The following is a 27,173-nucleotide window of genomic DNA, read 5'->3' on the forward strand; positions in this document are numbered from 1 at the left end:
GAGCGCCCCTGCACACTAACGCACAGCAGCAAGCTAAAAATACTGGCTTGAGAAGGGAGGAGGGTGACAGAGGGAGGAGGGACAGGAGGAGGGTGGGAGGAGGATGGGGAGGAGGGAGAGGAGGGAGGGGAGCAGGGTTGCAGGTCCGGGCTCCGGTGTTCCAGAGCGTCCTAATGACCCAGATGTGCTGCTGCAGAGAGATGACTGCTTTGGGAACTGCAAATCACCGGCCCCTGGCGGCCCCCCCCTTGGACAGGGTGAGGTGGGGAGGAAAGAGCTGGAGAGAGAAAAAGGAGAGAGGCAGAGTGCGAGAAACCTGAGAAAGAGGGAAATCTAGGAGAGCAGAGCTCTGAAGGGCAGGGGTGGAAAGGACGAGGGAGGGAATATGAGGAGGGAGGAGGGAGCACGGGGAGGGAGGAGGGAGGATGAAGAGGGAGGAGGGAGGGAGAATGGGGAGGGGGGAGGACAGGGAGGGAGAAGGGAGGACGGGAAGGAAGGAGGGAGGACGGGGAGGGAGGAGGGAGGATGAAGAGGGAGGAAGGAGGGAGAATGGGGAGGGAGGAGGGAGGACAGGGAGGGAGAAGGGAGGACGGAGAGGGAGGAGGGAGGAGGGAGAACGGGGAGGGAGAAGGAAGGACAGGTAGAGAGGGAGGAGGAGGGATAGAGGAAGAGGACGGGTGGTGGGGAAGAGGTGGATGAATGTCCCTGGGGCTCTGAGGCACAGGACTCCAGGGCACCAAACATGGAGGCCAGGTCTCTCCCTGTCCACTGGCCCTGGATGTTGGGGAGTTTGGCTGAAGGTGTGGCTCCTTGGAGAAGACCTGTCAGGACCCCCGCCCAGCCCCGGCTCAGCCTTGGTGCCCTGGCTAGTTTAATACTCAGAACGTCCTGGAGAGGGAGGGACCGTGTTGTCCCATTGGACAGATTCACTCCTGCTTTCAACAACATCTATTAGCACCTTCTCTGGGCCGGATACTGTGGGTGCAGGGAAGAACAAGACAGAAAAATGTCTGCCGCACATGGACAAAGCTGTCTTTAGGCCCATAACATGAGAGAGAGAGAGAGAGAGAGAGAGAGAGAGAGAGAGAGAGAGAGAGAGAGAGAGAGAGAGAGAGGTCAGCAGGGTAATGGTGGGAGGCGGTGCTCATGATGACCGGTCCCAGGAGATGACAGGGAACCTAAAATCTGAGTGGCAAGGAGCCACTGAAATCCAGAGGCATGTACCCAAGAGGGAAACTGAGGCTGTGAGACAGCAGGGTTCAAACCCAGGCCCAGCTGACCCCACCTCCTCAAGCCGGGCAGGTAGTCAGGCAGGTAACCGGGCTCACCTGCAGCTCCTGAACCAAGGGCTGGGCGACCTCCAGGGGACGCAGGGAAGCCAAGGGACCTGGGCCCCAGGAGTTGTGGGAGCAGCAGCAGCGGGGGCCTCATATCCCCGCACATCACAACCTACAGGCTGGCCCTGTGGCAGTGGGCAGATATGCCAGCCTCTGGGACAGACACTGCCAGGCCTGGCAGGGCGTGTGACATTGGGAAAACCACCTCACCTCTCTAAGAAGGGCCTCTTTCCTTTCATTCACCAATCTTTTTCATGCTGAGCTAGAACTGTCTATGGCCTTATGGAGGCAGGACTGCAAGGTGGTCTGGGGCAGTAGGGCTGACTGCGTTCTGACCCCTGAGCAGCTCTCCCCGGTCATGACAACTCAGGCCTGTCCCTTAACCTCTGTCTGCCTCAGTCCCCTAATCTCTAAAATGGGGCTCCAGTGAGGTCTTGCTGAGATGCCTACATATAAAGCCGATGCTGGCCCAGAGCAAACAGGCAGTGGGGCCCCAGCTCAAAAGCCCCTCCCCAAAGAGGCCTGCCCTGCTCCCCTCTTCCCGGTCACTCTCCACTGCCTTGTTTCTCTACAGCAGTTATAATCCTAGGAGAGGCAGCAGCGTCCAGTCCAGCTGTGATGTTCGCCCACTGGGAGCTTTGGGTAGTGACTTAACTGCCTTGCCTCAGTTTCCCCATGCTCAAAGGCGATGGTGGTGATGGTACCTGCCTCATGGGGCTTTCATAAGGGAGTTGGAGGTAACCCTGCCAGCCATCGGTGCCTGGCACCAGGGTCTAGCTTATTGGCCCAGGCCATGGCATGCTCGCCCTCTGCAGTGATCTGGTGTCCTTTGCGTCTCCCCCACTGGACCAACCCTGAGTCTCCTGGAGCAGGTCCTGTCTATCCTTGCACTGCACCTCGGGCCGGGCCCCTCGGCAGCTCCTTCTCTGTGTGGTGGTGGTGGAGGCTGTGGAGTAAATGCTGACATGAGTGTCTCCCACTGCCTCGCACTGCCTCTTTGGTTTCTCTCCAAACCCTCTTCTCTGACAGAGTACATAGTTCAAAACCACACTGGGACAAAACAGAAGGAAGCCCCATCCTCCCTGCCCACTCCTGCTTGCTCAGCGTGGCACCTGCCTGAGCTCTACCTGTCCCCTTCCCATCCATCTCTGCACCTTCCAGGTCCCCTCTGCAGCTGCCCTTCCTGGGCTTTGCCTCCCTACCCATCGGACCACCCCGGGCCCCCAGTAGGACAACGATAGCCTGAGGCTGGGGTCCCCTCACACACAAAACACAGAGCAGGGATGTGACCCCAAAGAGGAACAGAAAGGAAGAGGAGGGTCTGAGAGAGACCTGGAAATGAATACCAGGAGAGTTGGAAGCTGAACTTAAGTTGTATTTCAGATATATATATTACACACACACACACACACACACACACACACACACACATACACACACTCGTTTACTATACCAGAGGTGCCAAAAAAAATCTATACAAGTGGACATTTTGGTCAACGTTGCTCAAGCAGTAGTTTGCCGTAAGTCTGAAGTGTCTGGGCACTGATGAGAACCACTTTGAGCACCTCTTGTAATTGTAATATATATATATAAAATATTTGGCCTTTCCTTATTTTTTCATCCTACTGTCTCACTAACCATTTAATGCAGCCCCTGATTCTTAGGCTTTCCCCCCTTCTTTGTCCCCCTGGGCTGCCTGGCTCCCTTCTGCAGCTCCCATTGTGTGTGTGAGTGTGTATGGTATGAGTGTGTGTGTGTGTGTGTATGTATGTGTGTGTGTGGTGTGAGATTGGGGCTGGGGAGTCAGGGGAACGGGCACTTTCTATGGGGGCTGAGAGGGAAGGAGGCATTTTCCCCACAGCTGAGCAGGGCTGGACAAGCGCCCTGGTCCCCAGCACCCAGGACCCAAGACTGTGCCAAGGTGACGTGGGCTGGCAGGGCTGGGTGGTTGTTTGTTTGATTTCCCCCTACTTCCAAACTAGTTGAAATTACACACCAAGAATCGATTTAATTAAGTTTTCCGGTGTGTGGCATAATTAGTACGACACACGACTGGAACAGGGTGGGCGGTCCCATCTCTGCTCTTGCCTGTTAGAATTCTCAGCCCTCGGGCTACAAAATATACCAAGTGGTAACATGGGGATGGAAGGGCCAGGGCCAGCCAGCTGGAACTCACCTCCTTGGCTCTGCGGGCTTCTGTCTGTGTGAGGGGAGCCGGGTAGGCCCTGCAAGGAACCCACCACATACCTGGTGACAGAAACTGGGCCCAGATGGAACTCAGGGAGTCTGTCACCCTCACAGGACCTCAGACTGGGCAGCGAGGATTAGAGAGCGGCCTTGTTCTCTCTGTAGGATCAGTGATTTCTCTATAAGTACGTTATTTCCAGGACATGGTCACCCAGGGCCTATTTGCTACAAGGTCTGCCCAACCTCTTGGCAGCAATCTAATCACAGATGGACAACCCCGTAGACCCGGAGCCCCGTCGAAGCCAGCAGGACGTGTCCTGTGGAACCCTAATACTCTCATTTCTCTCATACTCGAGGGCTGGACCGAGGGAGGACAGGCCTGTGGCCTGGCTGGAGCTTCTTGACCCCAGTCAGGAGAGGTGAACCGTAACGCTGGGCTCCCATCCTCCTGGACGAGGCTTGCTTGGACTGATGGAATCCCAAATCAGGAAGCACCTTTAGGAGTCTTCCAGCCCATGGTACACCTGGGGAAACTGAGGTCCAAAGAGGTGGGGGAGCCAGGTCCTAGTTACTGACTGAGCGAGGGAGAGGCTGTTGGAGTGGCACCCCTATCTAAAAGCACCTCACATGAGTCCAACCTTGTGGAGCGCCCTCTCTCCCCTGCATGAGCCACCACCCTCTCCCTCACCCCTGCTCCTGGCTTTGGCACCCCTTTGGGCCATGCCTGGCCCTCTTCCCTTTCATCTGAAAATTCCATGACCCTGTCCTGAGCTCCAGCGACACGGATCCCAGGCCCCAGCCCTGACGCATTGCCCTCCTCTCCTTTCCCCTCCTTCTCCCCCCGACTCAGGCCACCCTGGGGCCCCTTCTCTGTCCCTCACAAGAGGTGCCTGGATCCGGACTGATCACCTTGCCCAGTGGACTCTGTGACCGTGAAGGCAGCCCCAGCACTTCTTTACTCACCACCACATCCCCAAGGCCGAGTTCAGGACTGGGATGAAATAATGGAGTGAACATTTATTAAGCACTTACTGTGTGTCAGGCGCTGTCCTAAGCTCTTTCCACGTATGAGCCCCGAGTTTCACTGCTCTTTCCACCAGGGCTCCCGTCCACCTTCCCGTCCAGGAAAATTGAGACTCAGAGAAATTATGTCACTTGTCCAGGGGACACAATTATTTGGTCACTCATACTTGCGAGAGGCTTCCCTTGATCTCTTCTGCACCCCTCTCCTTCTGCGCCTGGGCTGTCCCTGCTGTGCTAACTCCTCTGCCCCCAGAGTGCCCCCCACCATGCCAGCCCCAGACTAGCAACCCAGGGGGTGTTGCCGGCCCCCCATCTCACTGGGCCTCGTTCTCTGCAGTGGAGAGAGCAGGGCCACCTTGAGGGCACACACAGTGGGATGTGCCTTGGGGGACACAACTAATTTTAACAACAGCCTTAGGAAAAAGACAAATCTGTTCCCATTTTTTCCTCCTTGGGGGAGGAAATGTGTGTGCGCACACATGCATATATGCACACATGGTTCAGAGCACCAAATGTCAGAAGACTGACTCGGGGGTCACCTGGCCACATTTGCAGCAGCCCCACATGCTGACTGCTGGCAGCCAGGTCCCCACATTTGCTCAGCCAAACTTCTGGCTGTGCCCTCATTCATCAGCCCAAAAGCCCAGGAACATCTCGTGACCCACCTTGGGAGAAAGCTGAGCAGAGAAGGGAGAGCAATAGCCTGCCCAGTGGTGAGCCAGGCACCCTTGAGCCAGGTAATGACCTGGGGCCCTCAGCTGCTTCCCCTGTCAACTTGGCAGAAAGGCTGCTGAGAGGAGGAAGCCAGACAAGTCAGGGAGAGCACCGGGCACGCTGCTGGTTCTCCGGCCTGTGTGTCCCCTCCTCTCCAGAGACAGGCTGACTTGCCCAGCCCAGATCATCTGACAGGCCAGACAAATGAGGGCATGTGGCCCAATTCACTCCTATGGACCACCTTGGAGTTTGGGGCTCTTGTGGGGATATGAAGCATTTGGAAACTCTCCCCCGTCCTCCCCACCATCCTTTTCCCTTCCAAGGCAGGATCTGGCCTCTTGAAATTCTGCACACTAATAAAATTGTAACTAATTTACATCTGAGATGGGGAGTGAGTGGCAGCGGTTGTCATGGAGACCATCTCCAGGGCCCTGGCTGCCTCTGCCTCTCTGTAGAGCCAGAGATCAAGAGACTCACTCCAGCTCTGCAGCTGGGGCCAGTCCTCGGTCCTCGTGCCTCCCAGACACCTTGCCCTCCACCCCCATTGGGTAGGCCCCTAAGGGATGGGATAGGGGAAGGTACCCTCCAACACACAACAGAGCACGTAGACAGGTCTCCCGGGCTGGGGCTGAGCATCCACTGTCACCCCTGCTTCTCTCACCCCGTGGGACCGGCTGGCTTCTTCATTTCAGATGGAGACCCCAAGAGGGACACAGGCCCTTTCCCTAAGCACAGTCAACAACAACACTCAGCGTGGGGACAGTTTCCAGGGATAGAGCAGAGCCCTGAGCTGCCCACAAGCCCGCTCTCCTGGGGTCTGCTCTGAGAGCGGTCCTATCCTAGACCCCCAAGTGTGCCCTCCCTGGCCTCACAGAGTCTGCTCACCAGCAGGGAAGACGTCACAATAACTAAGTGTACTCTATGCTGTGTACTGTGCTCAGCCCCTCACACGCATCACCTCAGTTAAACGGCAGGGCCACCCAAAGCAGAGAGTAATGTTTGAATCCCCATTTAGTCAGTAATGAAAAGGTCTGAGAGGTGGGTGCACAACACGCAAGTTCAGACCCCGGGTAAGCATAGGGGTTGGAGGCAAAACCAAGTCCCTGATTCTAAAACCATCACGGTAAAGATAATAAACTGCCTCCAGGGAAGCAACTGAACAAAAATAATTATAACAAAGCAGAGCACTTGCAACCAGAGGAGGGGATCTCAGGAATCATGGAATCTAAATTGGGTTTTGAGGGATGAATAGGAGTTCTCCAAGGGGACATGTGGGAAAAGAGCATTCCAGGCAGATGGAACATGTACAAAGGCACAGAGGAGAGAACCTGCCTGGTGCACTCAAAGATAATAAGCTGGATGCTAGAGGGTAATGTGGAGAAGCATCCGAGTCAGCAGGAACCCACGGGGGCAGGGCCCTGAGGGTCTTTGCTCACTGAGTTAGGCCCCTGGAGCTCATCCTGTAGAGAAGGGAATAAAGAGCTGAGGTCCAAGCAGGGCCACCCTTGGCATTTGTGAGACCCAGGGCAAGTGTACAAAACATCTAGACATTTACCAGTTAGCGATCTGGCTAGAAAACCCGTCGTTCTGGCTGTCCCCTTGACATACACCCTCACAAGGCTCTGGAAGGCCAGGTTCACCTTTATATCATCATGTCCTCAGAATGTTGAGCCAGCATGTGAGAATGGGAGTAGAGCCAGGCCCTGGGCCTCTGACCCCAGCCCCAAAAGGGGACTTGTGAAATGTGCGTTCCTGGGCCCCACTCCAGACTCAGAAAATCTTACTCTTCATATGGCTATATTTTAATAGGTTCCCCGCTTGTAATAATTATGTATAAAAAGCTGGAGAAGCCCCTGCAGAAGACAGTGGAGTCTCTGATGGGGGCCAGGGAACACAATCAGATTTGTGTTCTAGAAAGATGTCTCCAGCTACTGGGCAAGAGTGGGCAAGAGAGGAGAGGCCAGGGGAGCATGGAGGCCAGGCAGGCGCCGTGTCCAGGTGGGAGGGTCAGAGGCTGGGGCTAGGGCCGGACAGTGACAGCTGCCAGCAGAGGCTGTGTTTGAAATTCAGAGGCTGGAATGGACAGGGCCTGCTGCTGAGGTTTGGAGGTGAGCAAGGATCCAGGGTGCTCCTTTGGGATCATAAAATCTAATCGGGCTGCAGGAGGCCTAGGCAGACTTCATTAGGCAAGAGCCTGCTCCCCTCTGCCTGACCCCGGCCTCCCTGGGGCCCTTCACTGTCATACTGAGGGTCAACTCAAGGCTATGAGGGGGGAAAGAATGAAAAGCTGGTCCCTCTCTCCTCCCCTCTTCCCACCCCCAAGGAGCTTCAGCTCTGCCTCGAGGAGGAGGAGGCTAAAGTGAGCTGCAAGGAGCAGCAAGCCACCAGCAGGGCAAGGCGGACAAAAGCCAGGGAGGTTGAGTGATTGGAGGACGTGGAAAGGAGGGAGGTCTCCTGCTATAGTAGGATTTTGCTTCCATCCTGAGAGCAGGGCCCTCTCACCTTCCCTACCTGGCTAGAGCACTCTGGAAAACATCTTGGGAATAAAAACAACAGCCACAAAAACAACAGCAGCAACTCTTCCCATTGTCTCAGCATTTATGACATGTCACACAGCAAGAAAGGGGCAGAGGTGAGTCTGTTGGGCTCCAGCCATGGGCTGGAAGCCAGTCTTCTCCGTGCCAAGCAGAGAGGGGGATTAAAACTCAGCCCCTGCTCTCAGGGTGCTCACAATCTATTTGGGGCTGAGACTACTCTGGATTTATCTCTGGGGGCACCTAGAAGGCTCTGGAAGGTCCATGTGTCTCTAGAAAGCTATGTTGCCGAATGCCAGCTTTCTAGACCATATGGGACTAGACTGTATTTATCAGCAGCAGGAAGAGAGAGAGCTTGCAGGAGCTGCTGGGGGAGGCATGACTTGAGCAGAATGCTGAAACAGCAGTCATCTGAACACGTGAGAAGAAGTGGAGAGGGCATGCTAAGTAGAGGGTTACAGTCTGGGCAAAGGTGTGGGAATGGAGTAGGAACAAGGAGAAGGTCAGTGGTCTGGAATGACCAGTCACAGGAGGCAGGGACCCCACGTGCAGGGCGAAGGATGTACCCAGGCCTGGCATGTACACTCATGTGTATGTACCATCAGGAGGATATAATAATGGGACATGGAGGCATCCACCATCACAGGCCTGGATGGTTCCCCATTGTTAGGGGTGGGTTTGATGAGTTCCCAGGAACAAGAGCCATCCAGAAGGAGGCATCATGAGGGGAACGGAGCTGAGGCTCTCGTAAGAATGGAGGCCTCTGATTTCCTAGAACCGTGGGAGAAACGTTCCCATGCCCCATCCCCACCCCAACCAAGGGCAGATAACCAGGAGGCAACAATGTAGATCCAGCCATTAGCTTGGCCCCGCTGTCTCTTGCCTGCCTCTAGCAGAAGTGGACACCCTGGGCTCAAACCTTGCTTCCCCATTTACAGTGTGACCTTAAGCAAGTTTCTTCACCTCTCTGAGCTCAATTTCCTTACCCATAGAATGGGCATAAAAACACCAACCTCAAAAAGGTTTTTGATGTGTTTTAGGATTAGATGACATGATGGAATGATAGCATTTGTTGGTGTACTCGGTGCACAGCTCATGTTTCATAAATGTTGGCTCCCTCACTCTCATCCTCAAACCCACAGACAGGTCAGGTGCAGCTCCAGAAGGTTCTCTCTTGACCTACACTTTGTGTTGCATAATTCTATGTCATTCGACAGTCGCGCCAGGCTGAGAACCTCGTATGACAGAGATGTGGTTGCTGGTGGCCTTTCCCTTTAAATCAATTCCACTGTGTGTTAAATTGTGTATAAGGTATGAAGTTCAGTTTTTAACAAAATGAACATCCAACTGTTCTAACACCATTTGTTGAAAAAAGTATCCTTTATGCGTTGAATAGTATACAATCTTGACCTCCCCCAATTTCCTGGCCTTACTACCCAATCTTTTGTGCCTTTCAGTCATTCATTTAATAAATACTAAGGGACAATTGGGCATCCATAGGCAGAGAGAGAGAGAGAGAGAGAGAGAGAGAGAGAGAGAGAGAGAGAGAGAGAGAGAAAGAGAGAGAAAGAGAGAGAGAGAGAATCTTGACTCTTACCTCACACCATAATACAGGAAAAAAAATCAATGCACAAAGGATCATAGATCTAAATGTAAGATCTCTAACATAAAACTTTTAGAAAACATGAGGATAAACCTTTGGGACTTGGGATTAGGCAAAGGGTTCTTAGACATGACAATAAAGAACAATCCATAAAAGAAAAAAATGATAAATTTTACTTCATCAAAATTAAAAACTTTTGCTCTGAGAGCAAAACTGTTAGGGGAATGAAAAGACAAGACATAAATTGCGAGAAAATATTGCAAATCATACATTTGACAAAAGACTTGTATCCAGAATATATAATGAAATATAAAAACTCAAAAGTTAAAAAAAAATCTAGTTTAGAAATGGGCAAAAGATTTGTCCAGACATTTCATCAGAGAAGACATGGATGACAAACAAGCACATCAGGGACATGAAAATGAAAACCTCAATAAGCTACCACTCCACGCCTAGGAGGGCTAAAATAAAAATACTGATAACACCAAGTGCTGCCAAGTATGCAGAGCAACTGGAACTCGCCATTGCAGGTGAGAATGCAAAAGGGTACAGCTGCTCAAGAGAACAGTTTGAAAGCTTCTTAAAAAGTTAATCTTAGGGCCGGCCCGGTGGCTCAGGTGGTTGGAGCTCCGTGCCCCTAACTCCGAAGGCTGCCAGTTCGATTCCCACATGGGCCAGTGGGCTCTCAACTACAAGGTTGCCTGTTCGACTCCTCGAGTCCCGCAAGGGATGGTGGGCTGTGCCCCCTGCAACTAACAACAGCAACTGGACCTGGAGCTGAGCTGCGCCCTCCACAACTAAGACTGAAAGGACAACAACTTAACTTGGAAAAAGTCCTGGAAGTACACACTGTTCCCCAATAAAGTCCTATTCCCTTTCCCCAATAAAATCTTAAAGAAAAAAAAAAGTTAATCCTACGCTTGCTGTATGATACAGCCATTCTGAGTGCTTATCCCAGAAAAATGAAAATTTAGGTCCATGCAAAGCTGTGTGTGTTCAGAGACACAGAAGCATGAATGTTCACAGCAGCGTTATTTGTAATAGCCCCAAACTGGAAACATCCCAAATGTTCTTTAGCAGGTGAATGGGTAAACACACTGGTCCATCCTTATCATGGACTCTTACTCAGCAATAAAAAGGAACAGACTATGGATGCACACACAGCTTGGATGGCTCTCAGGGCCATCGTGTTGAGTGAAGAAGGCCAATCTCAGATGATCACATACTGTATGGTTCCCTTTTCTAAAGGACAGAACTAGAGCCGTGGAGATAGGTCAGTGGCTGTTGGGTTAGGAGTGAGGGCAGAATATGACTACAGGACAGCACAAGGGGGTTTTTTGCGGTGATAGAATTGTTTTGTATCCTGTTTGCAGTGGGGGTCACACATATTTATATCTACAATAAAATTCATAGAATTGGACTCCAAAAAGAAGTCAATAAAAATGCAATTTAACAGAAAGGCTATGCAGGACCTCGAGTTCTCAGATAGCTTCTTCTAGCAACCCTCACGGGCCACAGCTCTCCCCTACAGCTCCTTTGAACAGATTAGAAAAGGGTACTGCCTCCCGTGTGGAATACAGCCCTTTCCAGAGCCTTCAGCTTGGCAAGTGGAGGGCTGGTGGAACTGCAGCTCCCTCTGCCCCGAGTGGTACCTTTGTGCAGTGAACTACCTACACAAATGTCCATGTGGGTACCAGAACCCCTATGTTTCCTTCTCAATCTCTGTTCTTCCCCCAAGGACGGAGCTTTAACAAGCAGCCTTCAGGGAGCGGGGGTGAGGGGTGGGCTGTGCATTAGCCCTGACTGGCCAGGCTGGGGCCTCTTACTAATGGTTGTGAGTGCACTTAATGCTGAGGCTGCAGGCTAGTGCTTTTGGGGCCTGGTGCTTAATGGCTCTAGCTCGCCCGCCAGGGAGAAAGAAGGATGGCTGGTTAGCCAGACACAGAGCCAGGCTCAGATGGAAGGAGGGGGTGGGGGGACTTGCCCCAGCCTGGAAACCTCCCTCCTTCAGACATGTGCAGTTGGGGTGTGAGCAGATGCAGGCAGAAGGACCTTGTTGGAGAGGCTGCCTTGCCTGAGCTTGGTACCAGTCCGGGCCTGTCCCTTAGCACACCTTTGCTCATTGACGATGGAAGTGTCACGCCTCTGAGTGAGTGGGCTTCAGGTGGGCCCAGCCATACCTGCTCGGTCCCAGGAATCTGAGGATGATGGTCAGGGTCCCAGCTATTACTTTCCAGCACCTGCTGCTGCTGGCACTGTGCTAAGGGGTCTACCAAAGTGGCAGTAATAATGAAGGCACTGATAGCAATAATATGAAAAACAAGTCATGTTTACTGAGTGGCTGCAATGGCTAGGCCTTAACCCACCGAACAACCCGGTAGGCTAGTCTGTTGCTGCCTTCATTTCACTGTGTGTAAACTCTCTGCAAAGTAAGAACGTCAATAGAGGTAAAAGGACACTTTGCTTTCTCATATGTAAAAAAACAAAACAAAACAAAAAAAAAACCACAAAAGCCCAACTCTCCCTTTAAGCCTTTCTTCAAGGTTGGTTCAGGCCCTACCTCCTCCAGGAAGTCTTCTCCCCTCCAGGCTAGAAACAAGCTGAGAAACAGGATTCCTCACTCTTCCAGGGGGCACCTCTTCATCTTCCAAGGATGAGCTGGTCTTGCCTTCTCTGATGGAGCGACATGAGGATAACACCTGGGACTCCAAAGTCACTGCTACTACACTAACTGGACCCAGCTAACACCAGGAGGAGGACAGAGGGACAAAAACTGCAGAGAAGCCAAGCCAGAGCCCCAACAATAGCATGGATCTCTGGATCAAACCATGCCTGAAACCCACAACCACCTCTGCACATTCTATTACATGAGCTCACAATTCCAGATTTTCTGTCTGTTACAGCAGAAAGAGTTCAAACATATAGAGGAATTCCCCAAATATAGACAGTAGCTGTTTCTGGGGGGTAAATAATGAGGGAACTTTCATTCTCCAATGTACGTATTTTATATTGTTTGCAGTTTTACAATGAGTGTGCAACAAAATTGGTGCTAGTGTTTCTGTCTTGAGCAAACAAGTTGGCTGTGCGTTTGTGGCTTGAAGAACTGGGTTGGTGGCAGTGTCAATAATAAAGGAGTGAAGTGGGGGGACAGATGGCGGGTTTGACCTGGGGCCTGGCTGATCTCTGGTGAAGCACCCATGTAGGGACTTTAAGGGGCTGCTGCTCAGGATGGAGAAACTGAGGCAAAAGTGAGTCAAGGTGAAGGGCAGGTGGCAGTGCTGAGGAAGGTCACATGCCACAGCCAAGGCCAAGGCCTTAGTCGTCAGTGAAGTTGATGATGATTCCTCCCCAATATGCTCCCTTTGGGAGCTGTCACGGTGCCTCAAGCATCCCCATTGTTGCAACTGATGACTAAGGCTGGCTGTGAGTGGCAGAACCCATCAAGCTGCACGTTTCTTGGAAGTTCGCCCTCCCCTGTGCCCTACATGTCCAGTCCTGTCTCTATGTTGGTCATCACCTTGAACCCTGAAGCATCCTATTATGAACCCATTTGACAGACAAGGAAATGGAGGTTCAGAGAGGTTAAGTCATTTGCCCAAGGCACAGAGCTAGTGAGGAATGGAGGTTTCTGGCCCTTTGGAGCCCAAAGCCAGTGCCGAGGCCCTGAGACAGGACCTAGGAACAGGGTGCATTAGAAGAACTGTCCGGAAGCAAGCAGGCTGGGGCCATAGGGCAAGTGGAAGAGGCCCTTCTCAGCCACATCCAAATCCTACTTTCTCAAGCAAAAGGCTCCACCTTCCACCGGATTTGGCTTCCTGCTCAGTGGAGCGAGGCTCCATCCATTCTGGTCTCGGTTTCTTGTTTGGAGGGGAAGGGTCACAGAAGGGCCTCTGGAGTCAGGAGAAGTAGCAGCAGCTTCAGGGGCGAGTTGTTTTTCAAAGACCTAGAAAGCGAGAGGAGGCGGGAGGGGCAAAAGGCGGATGCCTGGCCCCGGATGCAGTGATGAGAATGGGCCTTTTCTCCCGTCTACTCCAGCGGGACCCACCTCTCCTGGCAATGCAGGCAGGGGTGGAATTGGGGCCGACGGAGCGGCAGGGCTGTGAAGGCCAGCCCCAAGCGCGCTTTCACACCCTTCCTTATAAAGAGCGCAGGGCGGCTGGGCCACGTCGCGCCTGACGCCAGGCTGCTGGGACCCGGCGACCCGAGCGCGGCCCCCCCGGCGCGGGCCGGGGCGCGAACGCGGGGAGAGTGCAGGCACACAGGCGCGCTCGCACGGAGCCCGCAGAGGAGCCGAAAGGAACCAAGAAGTGAAAGTGAGCAACCTCTAGTGAAAGAAAGAGACATGCACAGACAGCTCGGGAATTTACGCCGGTGGCGGCGAGCTGGGCATGCCCGGGCGCGCACACGCGGCGCGATCCCGGCAGCTAGGCGCGTGCTCGGCGGCCCCCACGGAGGAAACGCCACTGGGGGCCGTCACTGGGCTCGCGCGCGTCGGGAGGCCCTGCGGCGACAAGGCTCCTCCCTTCCCTGGTTCCTGCCTGCCTTCGCCTCTCCACGCCCGGCGGGCACAGTGTTTGGCACCCAGCGGGCGCTCTGGACGCTCGCCGGACCGAATCCCCGGCCCTGGCACCTGGTCAGGTCGTGCTACTCCGCCTGGGCTTTAACGTAGCGCCCTAAAGGCCCTTAGCATTGGAGAACTTTTGCCCCCTCTCCTCCCCACCCGTCTGCACGAACTGTTCCTTCCCAGCGGCTCCCAGGAGCGCCAGCCCTGCAGTGGTCCTTGCTCAGGTGGCCTTAGCAAGAACCCATCTCCCAGAGAAGGAACCTCCAAGTGACAGCCCTGGGAGACCAGGAGCCACTTGGCTGATGAGAACAGCTCGGCAGCAGGGGCCCTGGGGCCTCGGAAGCCCCCCCCCCCCCCCCCCATCGTCTCCTTTCCAGAACCAGCTTTTCCAGCTCAGCAGCATTTTCCAGCTCTGGCTGGTGCAGATTGTTTTCAAACCCTGGGGCTTGGGTGGGAAGAGTAAAGACTGGGAAGCTGGTTGCCCACATAGTGTTCTGCCATTCCGAAACCCCTCTCCTCCAGAGGGCCCCAGGGACCCTCACAGCTGAAATAAACAGAAATCAGGCCCAGCCTTAACAAAAAAGGCACCGACGCTCATCAAGTCGTGTTTTTTGGATAGATACCAGGTAGAAACCATGAATAGTACTGCAAGGATTAGCTGATGTTCTTGGTGGGCAGTAAAGGGCACTAAAGGGTCTCAAGAGACAGAGAAGGACATGGCTTCTTCCCAGTGCTGAGCAAATTGTTCGGAGACTTGGAAGACTCACCCCAGACCTTGTCTCAGCTGGGTGAGGTCCAGGACTCGGACCCGCAGGACGTCCTCCACTAAGCTGGGATGCAGAAAGACACACCTGGTCCCGGCTCTCTCAAAGCTCACAGCCTGATGAGAGACAGAGAAGTGAACAATCAAACTAGGGTGGTCAGGAGCCCAAGAAGAGCACTGAGGCAGAGAGGCATCCCAGAGGAGGTGACATGGCGACTGAGAAGGTGCTCTCTGCAAAGGCAGGGATGTGGGAGAGCGGGCCGTCTCAGGAGGCTGCAGACCCCAGAGGCCCCACACACCTGGGCTCAGAAGAAAGCTGTAGACGCCATTAAAATAAAGGTGAAGATCCCTCAGAAACTGAGGCTGCCCTTCACTCTAAAGATGGAGAAACGGGCGATCTGAGAGGTGCAGGGTCACCCAGGTGGCTGTAGTCTGGGCTGGGCCTGAGCACAGTGGTGCTAAGTAAATGGGGATTGTGAGGATTGGAGTCCAGGGAGCCGGCCGGTGTCCACTGCCCCTCCCTCCCTGCCTTCCTGCGAATTGTACATTGAATACCTTCTACATGGTGATTAAGATACAAACAAGAGCCCAGTAGACAAGTGTGAGGATAATTTTAGCTGTTGCTAAGTGGTATGAGTGTGAGTGACAGGGGGACTGAGAGAGCAAAATTAGCAAGGGCCTCTCTGAGGATGGGGCCTCTGAGCTGAAGGACAAGCAGGGTTCAGCCCTGAGATGATTTGGGGACAGAGCACCAACCAGGCAGAGGGAATGGTCAATGCAAAGGCCCTGGGGCAGGAACATGCCTGGTGTGGTGTAAGAACAGAGAAACAGCCTGCAGGGCTGGAGCAGAGGGAGGTGTGTGGGGGCTTAGGCCTTGGAGAAGGGTTGGGGTTTGATTTCAAGTGAGTATCATGTGTAGCTGGCATGGAGAGGGCAGGGACAGCTGTTGTGGGCTGTGGGAGAACCACAGAAAACCAGAGAAGCAGCTCCAGGATGAGCACGTGGGCTGAACATCTCTTCACCCCCCTGATTCCTTTGGCTGCAGCATTTTCTAGGAGCCCTGTGGCCAGGGGGGAGGGATACAATCATCCCGCCGGGCCGGGAGCTGCTTTGGCTTGCCTTCCTGGTGACTCCCACATGTGTGGTGTGTTCTGGATCACCTTGGTTTGCTGCCACCAGAGGAGCACCGTCACCGTCCTCACCGTTGGCAGCATCGTGGTGGGTAACGTTTTTTTGCGCACTCACCATGTGCCAGGTTTTGGGCCAGGCCCTTTATGTGTGGCTGCGAGCTCAGTGCCCATTTCACAGAGGAGAAGACGGAACAAGGCAAAAGCATCCGGCCAAGAGTGCATGCTTGATGTGCCCTCACTCAGATGCAAGTCGGATGCAAGCTCTGGGAAATGTATGGCTGGCTGGAATGTCAGAGCGGAAGCCCAGATGGAGCTGGAGTCTTTGCTGGGGGTGGGACGGTGGGGGCCGGGGTTGGAAGATGAAAAAAAAAAAAGTCAAAAGCAGGAAGGTAGGCTGAGTGCAGGTCAAGGAGAGAGCAATGGTGAGAGAAAGATATGTTGAGTCCTCCATCCTTGAGCAAGAAGTAGTGTGCACGATTGGCACAGGTGTGCACACATGCATGCACACACAGGTAAACACACATGCACACATGCAGCCTCCAAGTCCGTGCACACACATGCAAGCACTATATGCACTGCCCACATAGGCACACAACCCTGCACATGCGTATCTGCACACGCGTGCACAAATGCACCACACCCACCTGTGTGGACACATGCATGCACATGCACATGGACACAAGCACAAAACATGCTCCCAGAACCTCAAAACAGACCATCTGCACATTTCTCTCCTTAGCAGTTACATGATTCATTCATTCATGCAACAAACATATGTTGAGCCATTTTCAGTGCCTGGCCAGGCGGTGGGCACTGCACACCCAGCCAAGAGGACCCATAGCCCAGTCCCAGCCCAGCTTTCCGGGAGCTCACAGTCTAGGCTGAGAAGCGACAGTAAACAGTGGACTAAAATCTTTAATGACATCTGTCTCTGGGGCCCTGGAGGAAGAAGCGTAGGATGCTGTGGGGAGTCTGGTGAGCTGGTCTGTGGCAACTTCCCAGAGAAGGTGTGTTTCCATGAGTGAGGGGACTACAGTTTGGTCAAATGACAAGTCAGGTCAGGAAGGAAGAAGTAGGTGTGGTAAGTGGGAGAGGCTCAGACAGGCCTGAAGGGTATGGGGTAGCGGGGCACGCTCAGGCCCAGGAGTGCCCACACATGGACTCCCCTTCCCCATTGTGAGTTCAAAGGACCCAGCATAGGTGAGTGCCTAGTCCCTAGTCCCTTACGCAGGAGCCTGGGAGTGGCCGCAAGCAAGCAACGTCCTGTGTCTCCCCTCCTCTTCTCTCCCCCTGCCCCCTCCCTCCTTTGCCTTCTCCTTTCCCCCTCCCCTTCCCCTTATTCCTTCATCCGCTTTCCTTCCCTCCTCCCCCCTCTCTCTTTTGCTCACATACAGGCCTCAGTTTCCCTATCTGGGCAATGCGTGGGTACCTTCCTCAGAGCTGTGAGGTGAGTTGATGGGAGACTGCCTCCCAGAGGGGCCTGGGTCACTCCCCATCCCTCCAGGCAAAGATGGGGCCGGATGTGCCCCGCATGTGGCAAAAACATCCCCACCCTGCACCCTCTCAGGACCCCTTCTCACACCACACACACAACTCCCCCAATACACTCGCTGCGCCCACATATACACTCACACCACACCTACCCTACACCACTCCTCACACCACATGAGACCACCTTGGGCTGTCCAGACAGTCTTACCCTCCCCCTAGCTGACTGCCCCCTCAGGTCCTGGCTTGGCGGTGACAAGCAGAGTGCCCTACGACACCCCCACACACACACCCTGGCTGCAGGCTCTGCTCATTGATCCAAAGATGCTCTTTCCTCTTCCTCAGGCACTTCTCTGAAAGATGGAAAAATCGATGTGCTCAGAACTGTGGAGCAAGGAAGGTACCGCCCGCCTGCGCTGGAGAGGAGACCAAGGGCAGGGAAGTCAGGCACCTGGGGGGGCTGTGGCCTCTTCCCCATCTCCCAGAACTAACTCAGAGGCAGGTGTGGCTTTGTTTTTCATATTTTCTTCTGATTATAAAAGTCATATATGTTCATTGGAGAAAAGGAAAATCACCGAATCCACCCCGGAGGTAACCTCCCTGTTAACGTGCATAGGAAATCCTTCCAATCTTTTTTCTCTACACATCGAAGGCACTTTTTATTTTCGCAAAATTAGGACATGCTCGACTGCTTTACTCATCTAACTCTGCCATCAACATCCTTCTTTCCTTACTTGGTGCCACACCATTGTACCTGAGTTGGGTGATGGACATGCACAGCTCAGGACTTGGGGTCAGACTCTTGGTCCGTTGGCTGTGTGACCTCGGGCAGGTGGCCCACACACTCTGACCTGGCCTGCCCTCTGTGTGGTGGGGCTGCTGGCACCTGCCTTACAGCAGGTGGTGAGAATTACATGAGAAAAGTGGCAGTGTTCATTCCATCGAAAGCATGCCATCAACTGTGGGAATCATTATTTTTTATCTTTGTCGTTGTATAGTTAAATCATCACTCTTTCACCAACCCTCAATTTTTGAACATTGAGCTTGTTTCTTCAATTTCCCTTAAAGAAGGCTTCAATGACTGTCCTTGCCAAGAAATCTTTGACAAGTCCTCAACTACTAATTTTGAGTAATTTCTATGAGGAAAGTGCACGTTTCTAGACATGGCCACGCTGCCCCCCAGAAATGTTCTGATGACACTGCGTGAGTTTCCTAGGACTGTTGTAACCCATTACCACAAACTTGGTGGCTTAAAATAACAGAATTTTACTCTCTCATAGTTCTGGAGGCTAGAAATCCCAAACCAAGGTGTCTCGGGGCCACACTCCCCCTAAAGTCTCCGGGGAGGAGCCTTCCTGCACATTGCAGCTTCCTTCAGCTACCCACCTTCCTTGATTTGTAACCCCATCACTCCAGTCTCGGCCTCTGTGGTCATGTTGCCTCCTCCTCTGTCATTTTCCCTGCGTGTCTCTCACAAGGATACTGTCCTATAATCCAGGACGACCTCCTCATCTCAAGATCCTTAATTTCATTATATTGGCAAAGACCCCTTTTCCAAATATAGTCACATTCATGGGTTCTGGGGATGAGGACATGGTGATATCTTTTGGAGGTTGCCATTCAACCCATGACACACTACCAAGGAAAGAGGGTCATGTAGAATTCCATTTCCCTCACCACATAGAATATTCTCATCTTTCTAAAAACATTTGGCCAATTTCAGAAGGTAAAGAGGATGTCTTGTTTTAATGTGCATTTCTTTTAGTATTAGTGGAGAGGAATCTCTTTTCATATGTTTATTGGTCATTTGTATTTTTTATTTTCTTGTCCTTTGCCCAATTCCCTATTAGGTATTATTGTCTAGATGTGTAAGAGCCCTTTGTAAATTAAGGATGTTGAACTTTTATTATATCTTGTAAATAACTTCCTAATTGGTCACTTGCTTTTTAGGTTTTTTTTTAATATTTCTTCAATGTACATAACCTATAAACTTTTCTATAATCAAAGCCTCGAGAGAATTTTACCATCAGTTGAATAATTAAATGGGCTTTTCTCACTCACATTATTTTCACCTAGCACTTTTACAGTTTCACTTTTGTATTTAAGTTTTTGTTCTGTCTGCAATTTATTTTAGTTATGGTGTCTGTTAAGGCTAATTGCCTCCTTCCCAATTATTGAACAGTTGTCTTAATGTCATTGAATAAATAGTCCATATTTTTCCTACCTATTTTAAATGATTCCTTTATAATGCATTCAATTCGACTCCAGTAACTTAGTAGACTGAGCTACTCCTCCTGCTGAGGGATGTCAACAAAATTTAAGAACAACAAAAATAATAGATGTTGAAAGAAAGATAGGAAATTCCCACGTGCTGGAGGTTGGGAAGAGAAAACCAGAGCCAGAAGCTCTTCCATAACTGAGGACCCAACAAGAAGGCAAGGTCCTCAGGGAAGAGGCACTCACAGGACGAAATGACCCACCACAAGAAGAACATCTGACCACCAAGAAACTGAGCTAATTGCACGGTCTGGAAGAGACTATAAAACAAGTGTGCTTTAACTTATTAAAGGGAAAAAAAAAAGAAACCATAAGAAAATAAAAAGACACCATGAAAAAAGAAGAGGCAGATTTGTAAGAAAATGAAGATTTTCTAAAAATGAAAAATGCAGTCACTGAAATTAAAATTTCAATGGGTGGGTTGAATAGCAGATTAGACACAGCTGAAGAAATGTTCATGAACTGAAAGACAGAACTGAGGAGATTACCCAGAGTGCAGCCTACAAAGATAAAGAGATAGAAAGAATGAAAAGGGAAACAATTAAAATGCAATGAAAAAGTCCAGGTCTTAGAGAAGACCTGGAAGGAGATATATTATGAAGAGAATGTATGAAAGATCGTATTTGACCTGATAATACCTGTGTATATTCCAGATGTGATAAATGACACAACTCCCAAGTACATCAATCCTAAGAAAGATAAATAACAGTGAATCTACACTGAGATGCATATATACTAAAGACAAAGGAAACAACTTAAAGCAGCCAGAAGGAAAGATTACCTAACACCATTAATAAAAGCATAGTGTTCTTAGCACTTTACACATTAGCTCTTTAAGTCTTCAAAACAATACTCTTAGTATTATTATTATCCACATTTTAAAGATGGAAAAGTCAAGGCAAAGAAAGTTCAAGTAATGTTTATTAATCTAGTTATGTAAGTAATTTTTGTTACAATAACGGCCGCAAGAATCACACCTCCCCATGACCATACCCTTTTGTGATGTGACTTCGCTTCTCCTCCCTCCAAGAGGACACTCTTGCCACGAGGGAAAACATGAGTCTCTTTCTCCACCCTTGAGTCTGGACTGGGCTTGAGACTTGCTTTGACCAATGGAATGCAGCAGAGACAATGCTGTGTGACTTCCAAAGCCAGGCCTTTAAAAAGTCTTGTAACTTACATTTTTGCTATCTTAGATCACATCCACCATCATGTCAAGAAGCCCACTGTAGACTTCTGGTGGAAGATAACCAAGGTGACCCACCTGACAGCCAGCACCAACTGCTAGGCTTTTGAGTGAGACCATCCTGAATCCTCCAGTCCAATCAAGCCCCAGATGAGAGCAGCTACATGAGTGACCCTAAGCAAGACCAGCAGAAGAACCGTCCTGCTGAGCCCAGCCTAAGTAGCAGAATTGTGAGCAGTAGCCAACAGGGCACAAAATTACACAATGATTCATGGCAGGGCCAAGGTGGCCCAGGACTCCAGAACACACACTTTAACCAGGATGCCACAACAAAACCCATCAGCAACAACGAAAGCCAAAGACAACGCAATCATAATATCTTCAAGATGATGAAAGAAAATGCTTGTCAATCTCAGCTGTCCTTCAGTTAAACTTTCAAGAGTCAGAGCAATAAAAAATAAAAATAAATAAAATTTTAAAAAAGAGTGAAAGCAAAATAAAGACATTTCAGACAAAGACTGAGGAGCTGTACCACTCACAAAGAACAAAGGATTACCTAAGGAAGAAGGAAATTGAGCCCTGTATCAAGGATGTGTTGAATAATTAGCAAAGATACTAAAACATGGGTAAAATCTAAGGGAGAGTTGGCTGTACACATCAGTAATAATAATGACAAATGTATGCTCCAAGACAAGAGGGAACTAAGATACTAGGCAATCATGTATGGTGACTGGAAGGTATGACTGGGGTTAAATCACTCTATGACCTTACATAGTCTAGGAGGAGGGTGGAGAATATTTATTTAGATTGTGTTATGTCAATTATACATGATAAAAATTTAAGGATAACCTCTAATAGGCAGAAGAGGAATATATAACTTTCAAACCAATAGAGGAAAAAGGAAATAATCCACAATCAGCCCAATAGAAGCAAACAGAGAGGAGGAAGGGGAAAAAAGCCATTAACTTTTTGTATTTTGTAACTGACCACTTTTGTAAAATTTTCCTATTATTTAAGTTTTTTCATTTGTTTCCCTTGGGTGTTGATGTAGACAATTATATTATACACAAATAAGAATAATTTTGTCTCCTTTTTAGTGGTCATTCTTTAATTTATATTTCTTGTCTTATTGCATTATCTAGAACTTTCAGAACCATGTAAAATTATAGAGGCATTATTAAGCATCATTGCCTTATTCTGGACATTACTGAGAATGCTTCCATCATTAAATCTGATGTTGGTGGGGGGGCGGCCGGATGGCTCAGTTGGTTAGAGCGTGAGCTCTGAACAACGGGGTTGCTGGTTCGATTCCCACGTGGGCCAGTGAGCTGTGCCCTCCACAACTAGATTGCCGCTGAGCCCCCGAGGGGCTGCCAGATGGCTCAGCTGGTTACAGCGCAAATTCTCAACAACAAAGTTGCTGGCTCAATTCCTGCATGGGATGGTGCACTGCGCCCCCTACAACTAAAGATTGAAAATGGCAGCTGGACTTGGAGTTGAACTGTGCCCTCCGCTTGAGATAAATATTCTATGTCATTGAATTAGTCACGATAAGGTAGATTACACTGCAATAATAACAACAAAAAGTCACAATCTTATGGCTTGATAGAGGTTTATTTCTTGTTCATATGAAGTCAGCTGTGGGTCCAGCAACTCTCTCTGTTACAGCTGTGATTGGCTCAGCAATCCACCTCCACATCATCAAATGCTTCCCCACTTACTGAGGCAAAGAAAATAGAATTGAAGAGACTCGCAATTAAGTGCTTCTACCTAGAAATGGAGCACGAGTGGAAGTAATGTCACATGGTCCTGCCTAACTCCCATGGAAGAACAATCCCAGCCTGGAAAGAGGTCTAGAAAGATTGGCAAGCATTGCAGATGTCACCATAACCATATTAAGGAAGCTGAAAGACCCTAAAGGTCAACTTGAAAAGTCCTTGGACCTTGGCTGTCTGATGAGTAGTGGAGAAGGCTCATGTACAGCAAAAGGTGATTTATAGGCCCTGACAAATTCTGTCTCCATCGGAGCCTGGCTGCCCGTTTTCCCCTTTAATTCCACGAGGTCTCTGAGTCCTTTTAAGGGGTCTCCCCCTTTCTTGAGTGTATTTGAGCAGATTTCTGTTTCTTATGACTCAAAGAGTCTCAGCCAGAACAATTTGCTGGTGCTTTATTTAGGATTTTTATCATATTCCTAAGCTGAACTGCTGTGGTTTTGTGCTACCTGACAGCTCTTCATTTTAGGGTTATGCTACATTCTTAAGATAGTTGGGGAAACTTCCATCTTTCCGGTGTCCTGAAACAGAATATTTGAAATATTTGAATATTTGCCAGTAAACTTGTCAGGTCCTAACACTTCTCTAGGAAGTAGCTCTCTCCCTATTTTTCAATTTACTCTGTAGTAATAGGTTCTTTTTTGGTTTCCTTTTACTTGTTGAATTGGTTTTGGTTATATGTGTTTTCCTGTAAAAATACCTTATTCATATTTTCAAATTTATTATCATAAGGCTTTACTTAATATAATTTTAAAAAATTTCATTCCTATTGTGTATTCATTTCTCTCTGCTTGTTATCTTTGGATCTGCCAGAAGTTTACCTAATTTATTAGACTTTCCAAGGAACCAATTCATAGATTTATCTTTTATTTCTATTGTTTTCTCTTCTGTAATTTAAATTCTGTTTTTTTTTTCTTTATTGACTTCCAAGCTTCTTTATTTAAGAAATTCACAACATTGAGCTATGAATTTTCCTCCTTGTAACATTTTAACCACCTTCCCATATGTTTAGATGTGCGGTATTTGCAGTGTTATTTTTTTTTTTTTGTAAATAGCTTGTCATGTAGGTTTTATTTAGAGTTATTTACCAAAGTGGTTTTTAATTTTCAAATGGTTGTCTTTTTCATTTAAACTTTCGTTAATAATTTCTAGCGTAATTGCACTGTGGTCAAAGAATGAGACTTTCACTATATCTACTTTGGGGATTATATTGAATTTTTCTTTATGACCTAATATATGATCAATTTTCATAAATGTTTGATGGACTCTGGCAAAGAAATGAGTATCTTTTATTTGTAGGGTACAAAGTTCAATTATTAAATCAACCTTATTAATTATAGGATTCTGATCCTACACTAGCGTGGGGAGATTCTCTTTAAATACATCAAAGACAGAAGTGTGTTATGTCTCCAGTGGTTTTTTCGTTTGTTCTTCTATGTATGTCTAAGTTATTACTTCCCCTGGGTGGGTCTAGTGCTATATAGGACATAAAAGATCATGACAATCAGATCTTTATTTGACTTGTGTTCTTCTTTATCAATACAAATGACCTTCTATCCCATCTCATGATTTTTGCCTGTGATTCTTTATCTGATATAAATATTATTACCTTTCTTGTCATTTGACTGGAACTTGCCTCATATAACTTTGCCCAATCTTTTATTTGTATCCTTTTTGTGTCCCTCGGTTTTAAGTTTATTTCTTATAAGCAGCATATAGTTGAATTTCCATCTTGGTTTTTGTTTTATCCGATCTGAGAATCTTTGGTATTTTACTAGGAAAACATCATGCATTTACATTCATTCATTATTGACGTTGACGCAGCGGATCTCATTTCGGTGAAAAGGCTGGGCTCAGTCTTTTCTGTTTATCCTATAACTGATTCCTTTTGTTTTCTGGGCTCTGAATTTTCAGTCTTCTCCAGACTTTGGTTAGTAGATATTTCATTTCTAATTGCACTAGAAGTCATCTTTATACTAAAAAAGACCCCTATGTATTACAGATGCCTGATCATCTGAATGGACTCTGAAACAGGGCCCCCGGAGCCCCTCCTGCCTGTCAGGTCCCAGCCACCTTTCGACCCATATTGATGTGACTTAAAGTTTTAGATCACATGGTTAGATCATTATTTTTCCATACTACAATTTGTCATTTAAGAATAATTTTTGATATTTCTATTTGATCTATAAATGATATTTATAATAATTCTTTAGACTTGCTATATTTATTTATTTCTTATTTTATTATTATTTTTTTACCCCCTCCCACACACTTGCTATATTTTCATTGATTTCAGGGCTAATGCCCAGACTTTTTAGCCCCCGTTTATCCTTCCTGGACTCCCAGCTGGTGGGAGCATACCTTTCAGTAATAAATGTTTCAATACTCCCTCCAAACTTCGCTAATAAATGCTTCAGTATTTCCCCCACTTTGCAAACGTGTGCTCCGTATCACTTAGCACCCAGTATGACACAATCAAAACCAGCCTGGGTTTGTTCTTTTACAGGTAAGTCACTTTTCTTCCTGGAGGCACATACAACATTGTCATTATTTGGATAATTCATATTGTTTTCCAGGACACGTCTCGGTAGGAGTCTCTACTAATTTCCTCCAGAATGCAGCGAACCTTTCCAATCTGTATATTTAGATCTTTTTGCTTCACTTTAAGGCACAGGTGAGGTTTTATTCATTATAGTCTAAGTTATCTCTTACTCTGACCTTTTCTGCAAGACTCCCGTTATGGGTCTGTTGCCTCCCGTTCCTCATCACCTTCCCGTGCTTTGTTTTCATCTCTTGGTTTCTGTGACACTTTTCAGAAAGTGTCTTCAGCTTGGCCTCCCTGTCTCTGCATTTTGCTGCTTTATAGTTTCTGTTTGTTACTGCCTCTTGTGTGGATTCCAATTCTGCTATTATGTTGTTCTCTTTCCTTGCCATCCTTCCTCCCCTCATCTGTATTAGCTTCCTGGGGCTGTACAAATTATCACAACTGGGTGGCTTAAAACAACAGAAAGGTGGTCTCTAGCAGTGCCGTAGGCCAGAAGTCTGAAATCCAGGTGTAGGCTGGGTTAGTCCTTCTGGAGGCTATGAGGGTGGGTCCCCTCTCCTGGCTTCTGGGGGCTGCTGGCAGCCCTTGGCCTTTCTTGGCTGGCAGCTGCGTCACTTCAGTCTCTGCCTCTATGTTCACAAGGCCGTCTCCTTGTCTCTCCTCTCGTGTGTCTTTTCTTATTATACAGATACTTACGACTGGATTTAGGACCCACCCCATTAACCCACGATGATCTCATCTTGAGATTCTTCGTATCTGCAGAGACCCTTTTCCAAATAAGGCCACATTCACAGGAACCGACAGTTAGGACTTGGACATATCTTTTTGGAGACTACAATTCAACCCACTACACCATCCACGTCCCTCTTCATATCCTCATGCTGCCTTTCCCCATCTGTCAGGGCTTCCCTGTGCTCCCCTGGTCCTGTTTTGCCATTAAAGTTGCCCCTCAGTTTCCTGGCATCTTCTTCTGGTTCCTTCAGGAAATCGCTGTCAGCCAAACAGCCTGCTGTTCGGTTGTTGCAGAATGCCAATTTCTTTTCCATGTTCTGCAGTTTTTTCAGAGTCCTTTGTTGTTGATGCTTATTCCTCTATATTGTCCCTCAAACGCAGAAACGTCAACCCACACGCCACGATTATAAGTAGACGGTATGTCAATTGCCTTTGATCCTGTTCTCGTTACTTGCCTGATGGCTACATCCCAGTCTCAGTGTTTGCTCTGGGCAGCAGAATCCAGGGGACTTAGCTCGATCCAGCTCCCATTTCCAGCAGGCTTCTGCCAACTGCAGCTCAGCTGAGTGACGGCAGCTTTCTATCTCTTCTGCCCCACTAGGTGGTTCTTGGATATTATGAACCCACGATATCAGCAAAAGTTCCAGCATGCACTGCTACTGGAGCGTTCCCTGCTGCTCTCCCCGCACCCACCCTCCCCTACACTCATCTTGTTTGCTTCCCAGAATACCATGCACCCTGAAAGCCCCCTGCCTTGCCCACTTTCTCTGAATGACCAGGGACTATTACTCAAGTCACCTCGCAGGCTAGTTTCTGTGGGAGAAGGGACACTGTCAAGTTTTCAGACTGGCACAGATTCGAGTCTCTGAGTGGGGGCAAATGATGGAGGAGGTTCTGAGCACCTTCCTACTTCGGTCCCTGGTGTCTGTGTCCTGAGGCTTCCCTCCAACACTGTCCCCCACCATTATCGTCAGCGTTGCTCCTCCAGATTCTGGCACGAGGTTCGCAGCTCTTTCCTACACTGAGTGAGGTTTCATCTTTCTCTCTGCTTTTCTGGGCATTCTGTGGAAAAATAAGAACAGCTGTATCAGGGGGCTTCTAGTTAGATGCCATTTTACATAGAAATCCATGGATTTGTTTTTCAACCCAGACTTGCTCGTTTATTCACGTTTATTTATTCCAAAAAAGAGTAGTGCCTTCACCATCTGGCTTCATAGGGGGATGTTGAGCTAAATCGGCTAATATACCAGGAGAGGATGGAGGATGGAGGAGTGGGGGAAAGGCCCAGGCCCCAGCCCCTACCTGCTCTTCTCTGCAA

The 27,173-nt window shown here is 49.2% G+C and overlaps 3 long non-coding RNA genes across 5 annotated transcripts in view; 1 reads left to right on the forward strand and 2 right to left on the reverse strand.

Annotated features, from left to right (window-relative positions):
- The first annotated feature begins 149 nt into the window (after window positions 1–149).
- On the forward strand, window positions 150–22,024 carry LOC141571197 (uncharacterized). The gene is made up of 3 exons (XR_012495979.2): window positions 150–257; window positions 17,250–17,302; window positions 17,689–22,024. It is a non-coding gene; the product is annotated as an uncharacterized LOC141571197 (long non-coding RNA).
- On the reverse strand, window positions 11,710–15,333 carry LOC148754943 (uncharacterized). The gene is made up of 3 exons (XR_016019344.1): window positions 15,025–15,333; window positions 14,730–14,842; window positions 11,710–13,382 (listed from the first exon to the last, which is right to left on the reverse strand). It is a non-coding gene; the product is annotated as an uncharacterized LOC148754943 (long non-coding RNA).
- A 377-nt stretch (window positions 22,025–22,401) lies between the features above and the next one.
- Window positions 22,402–27,173, reverse strand: part of LOC109445926 (uncharacterized) — a 38,234-nt gene continuing 33,462 nt past the window's right edge. For all 3 annotated transcript variants that reach the window (XR_016019342.1, XR_016019341.1, XR_016019343.1), the window contains exon 5: window positions 22,402–26,917. This is a non-coding gene — a long non-coding RNA (uncharacterized LOC109445926). The remainder of the gene's footprint in view (window positions 26,918–27,173) is intronic.

This window comes from Rhinolophus sinicus, chromosome 16 (genome assembly GCF_057876585.1).
Source record: "Rhinolophus sinicus isolate RSI-liver-muscle chromosome 16, RSI-T2T, whole genome shotgun sequence".
Taxonomy (NCBI): domain Eukaryota; kingdom Metazoa; phylum Chordata; class Mammalia; order Chiroptera; family Rhinolophidae; genus Rhinolophus; species Rhinolophus sinicus.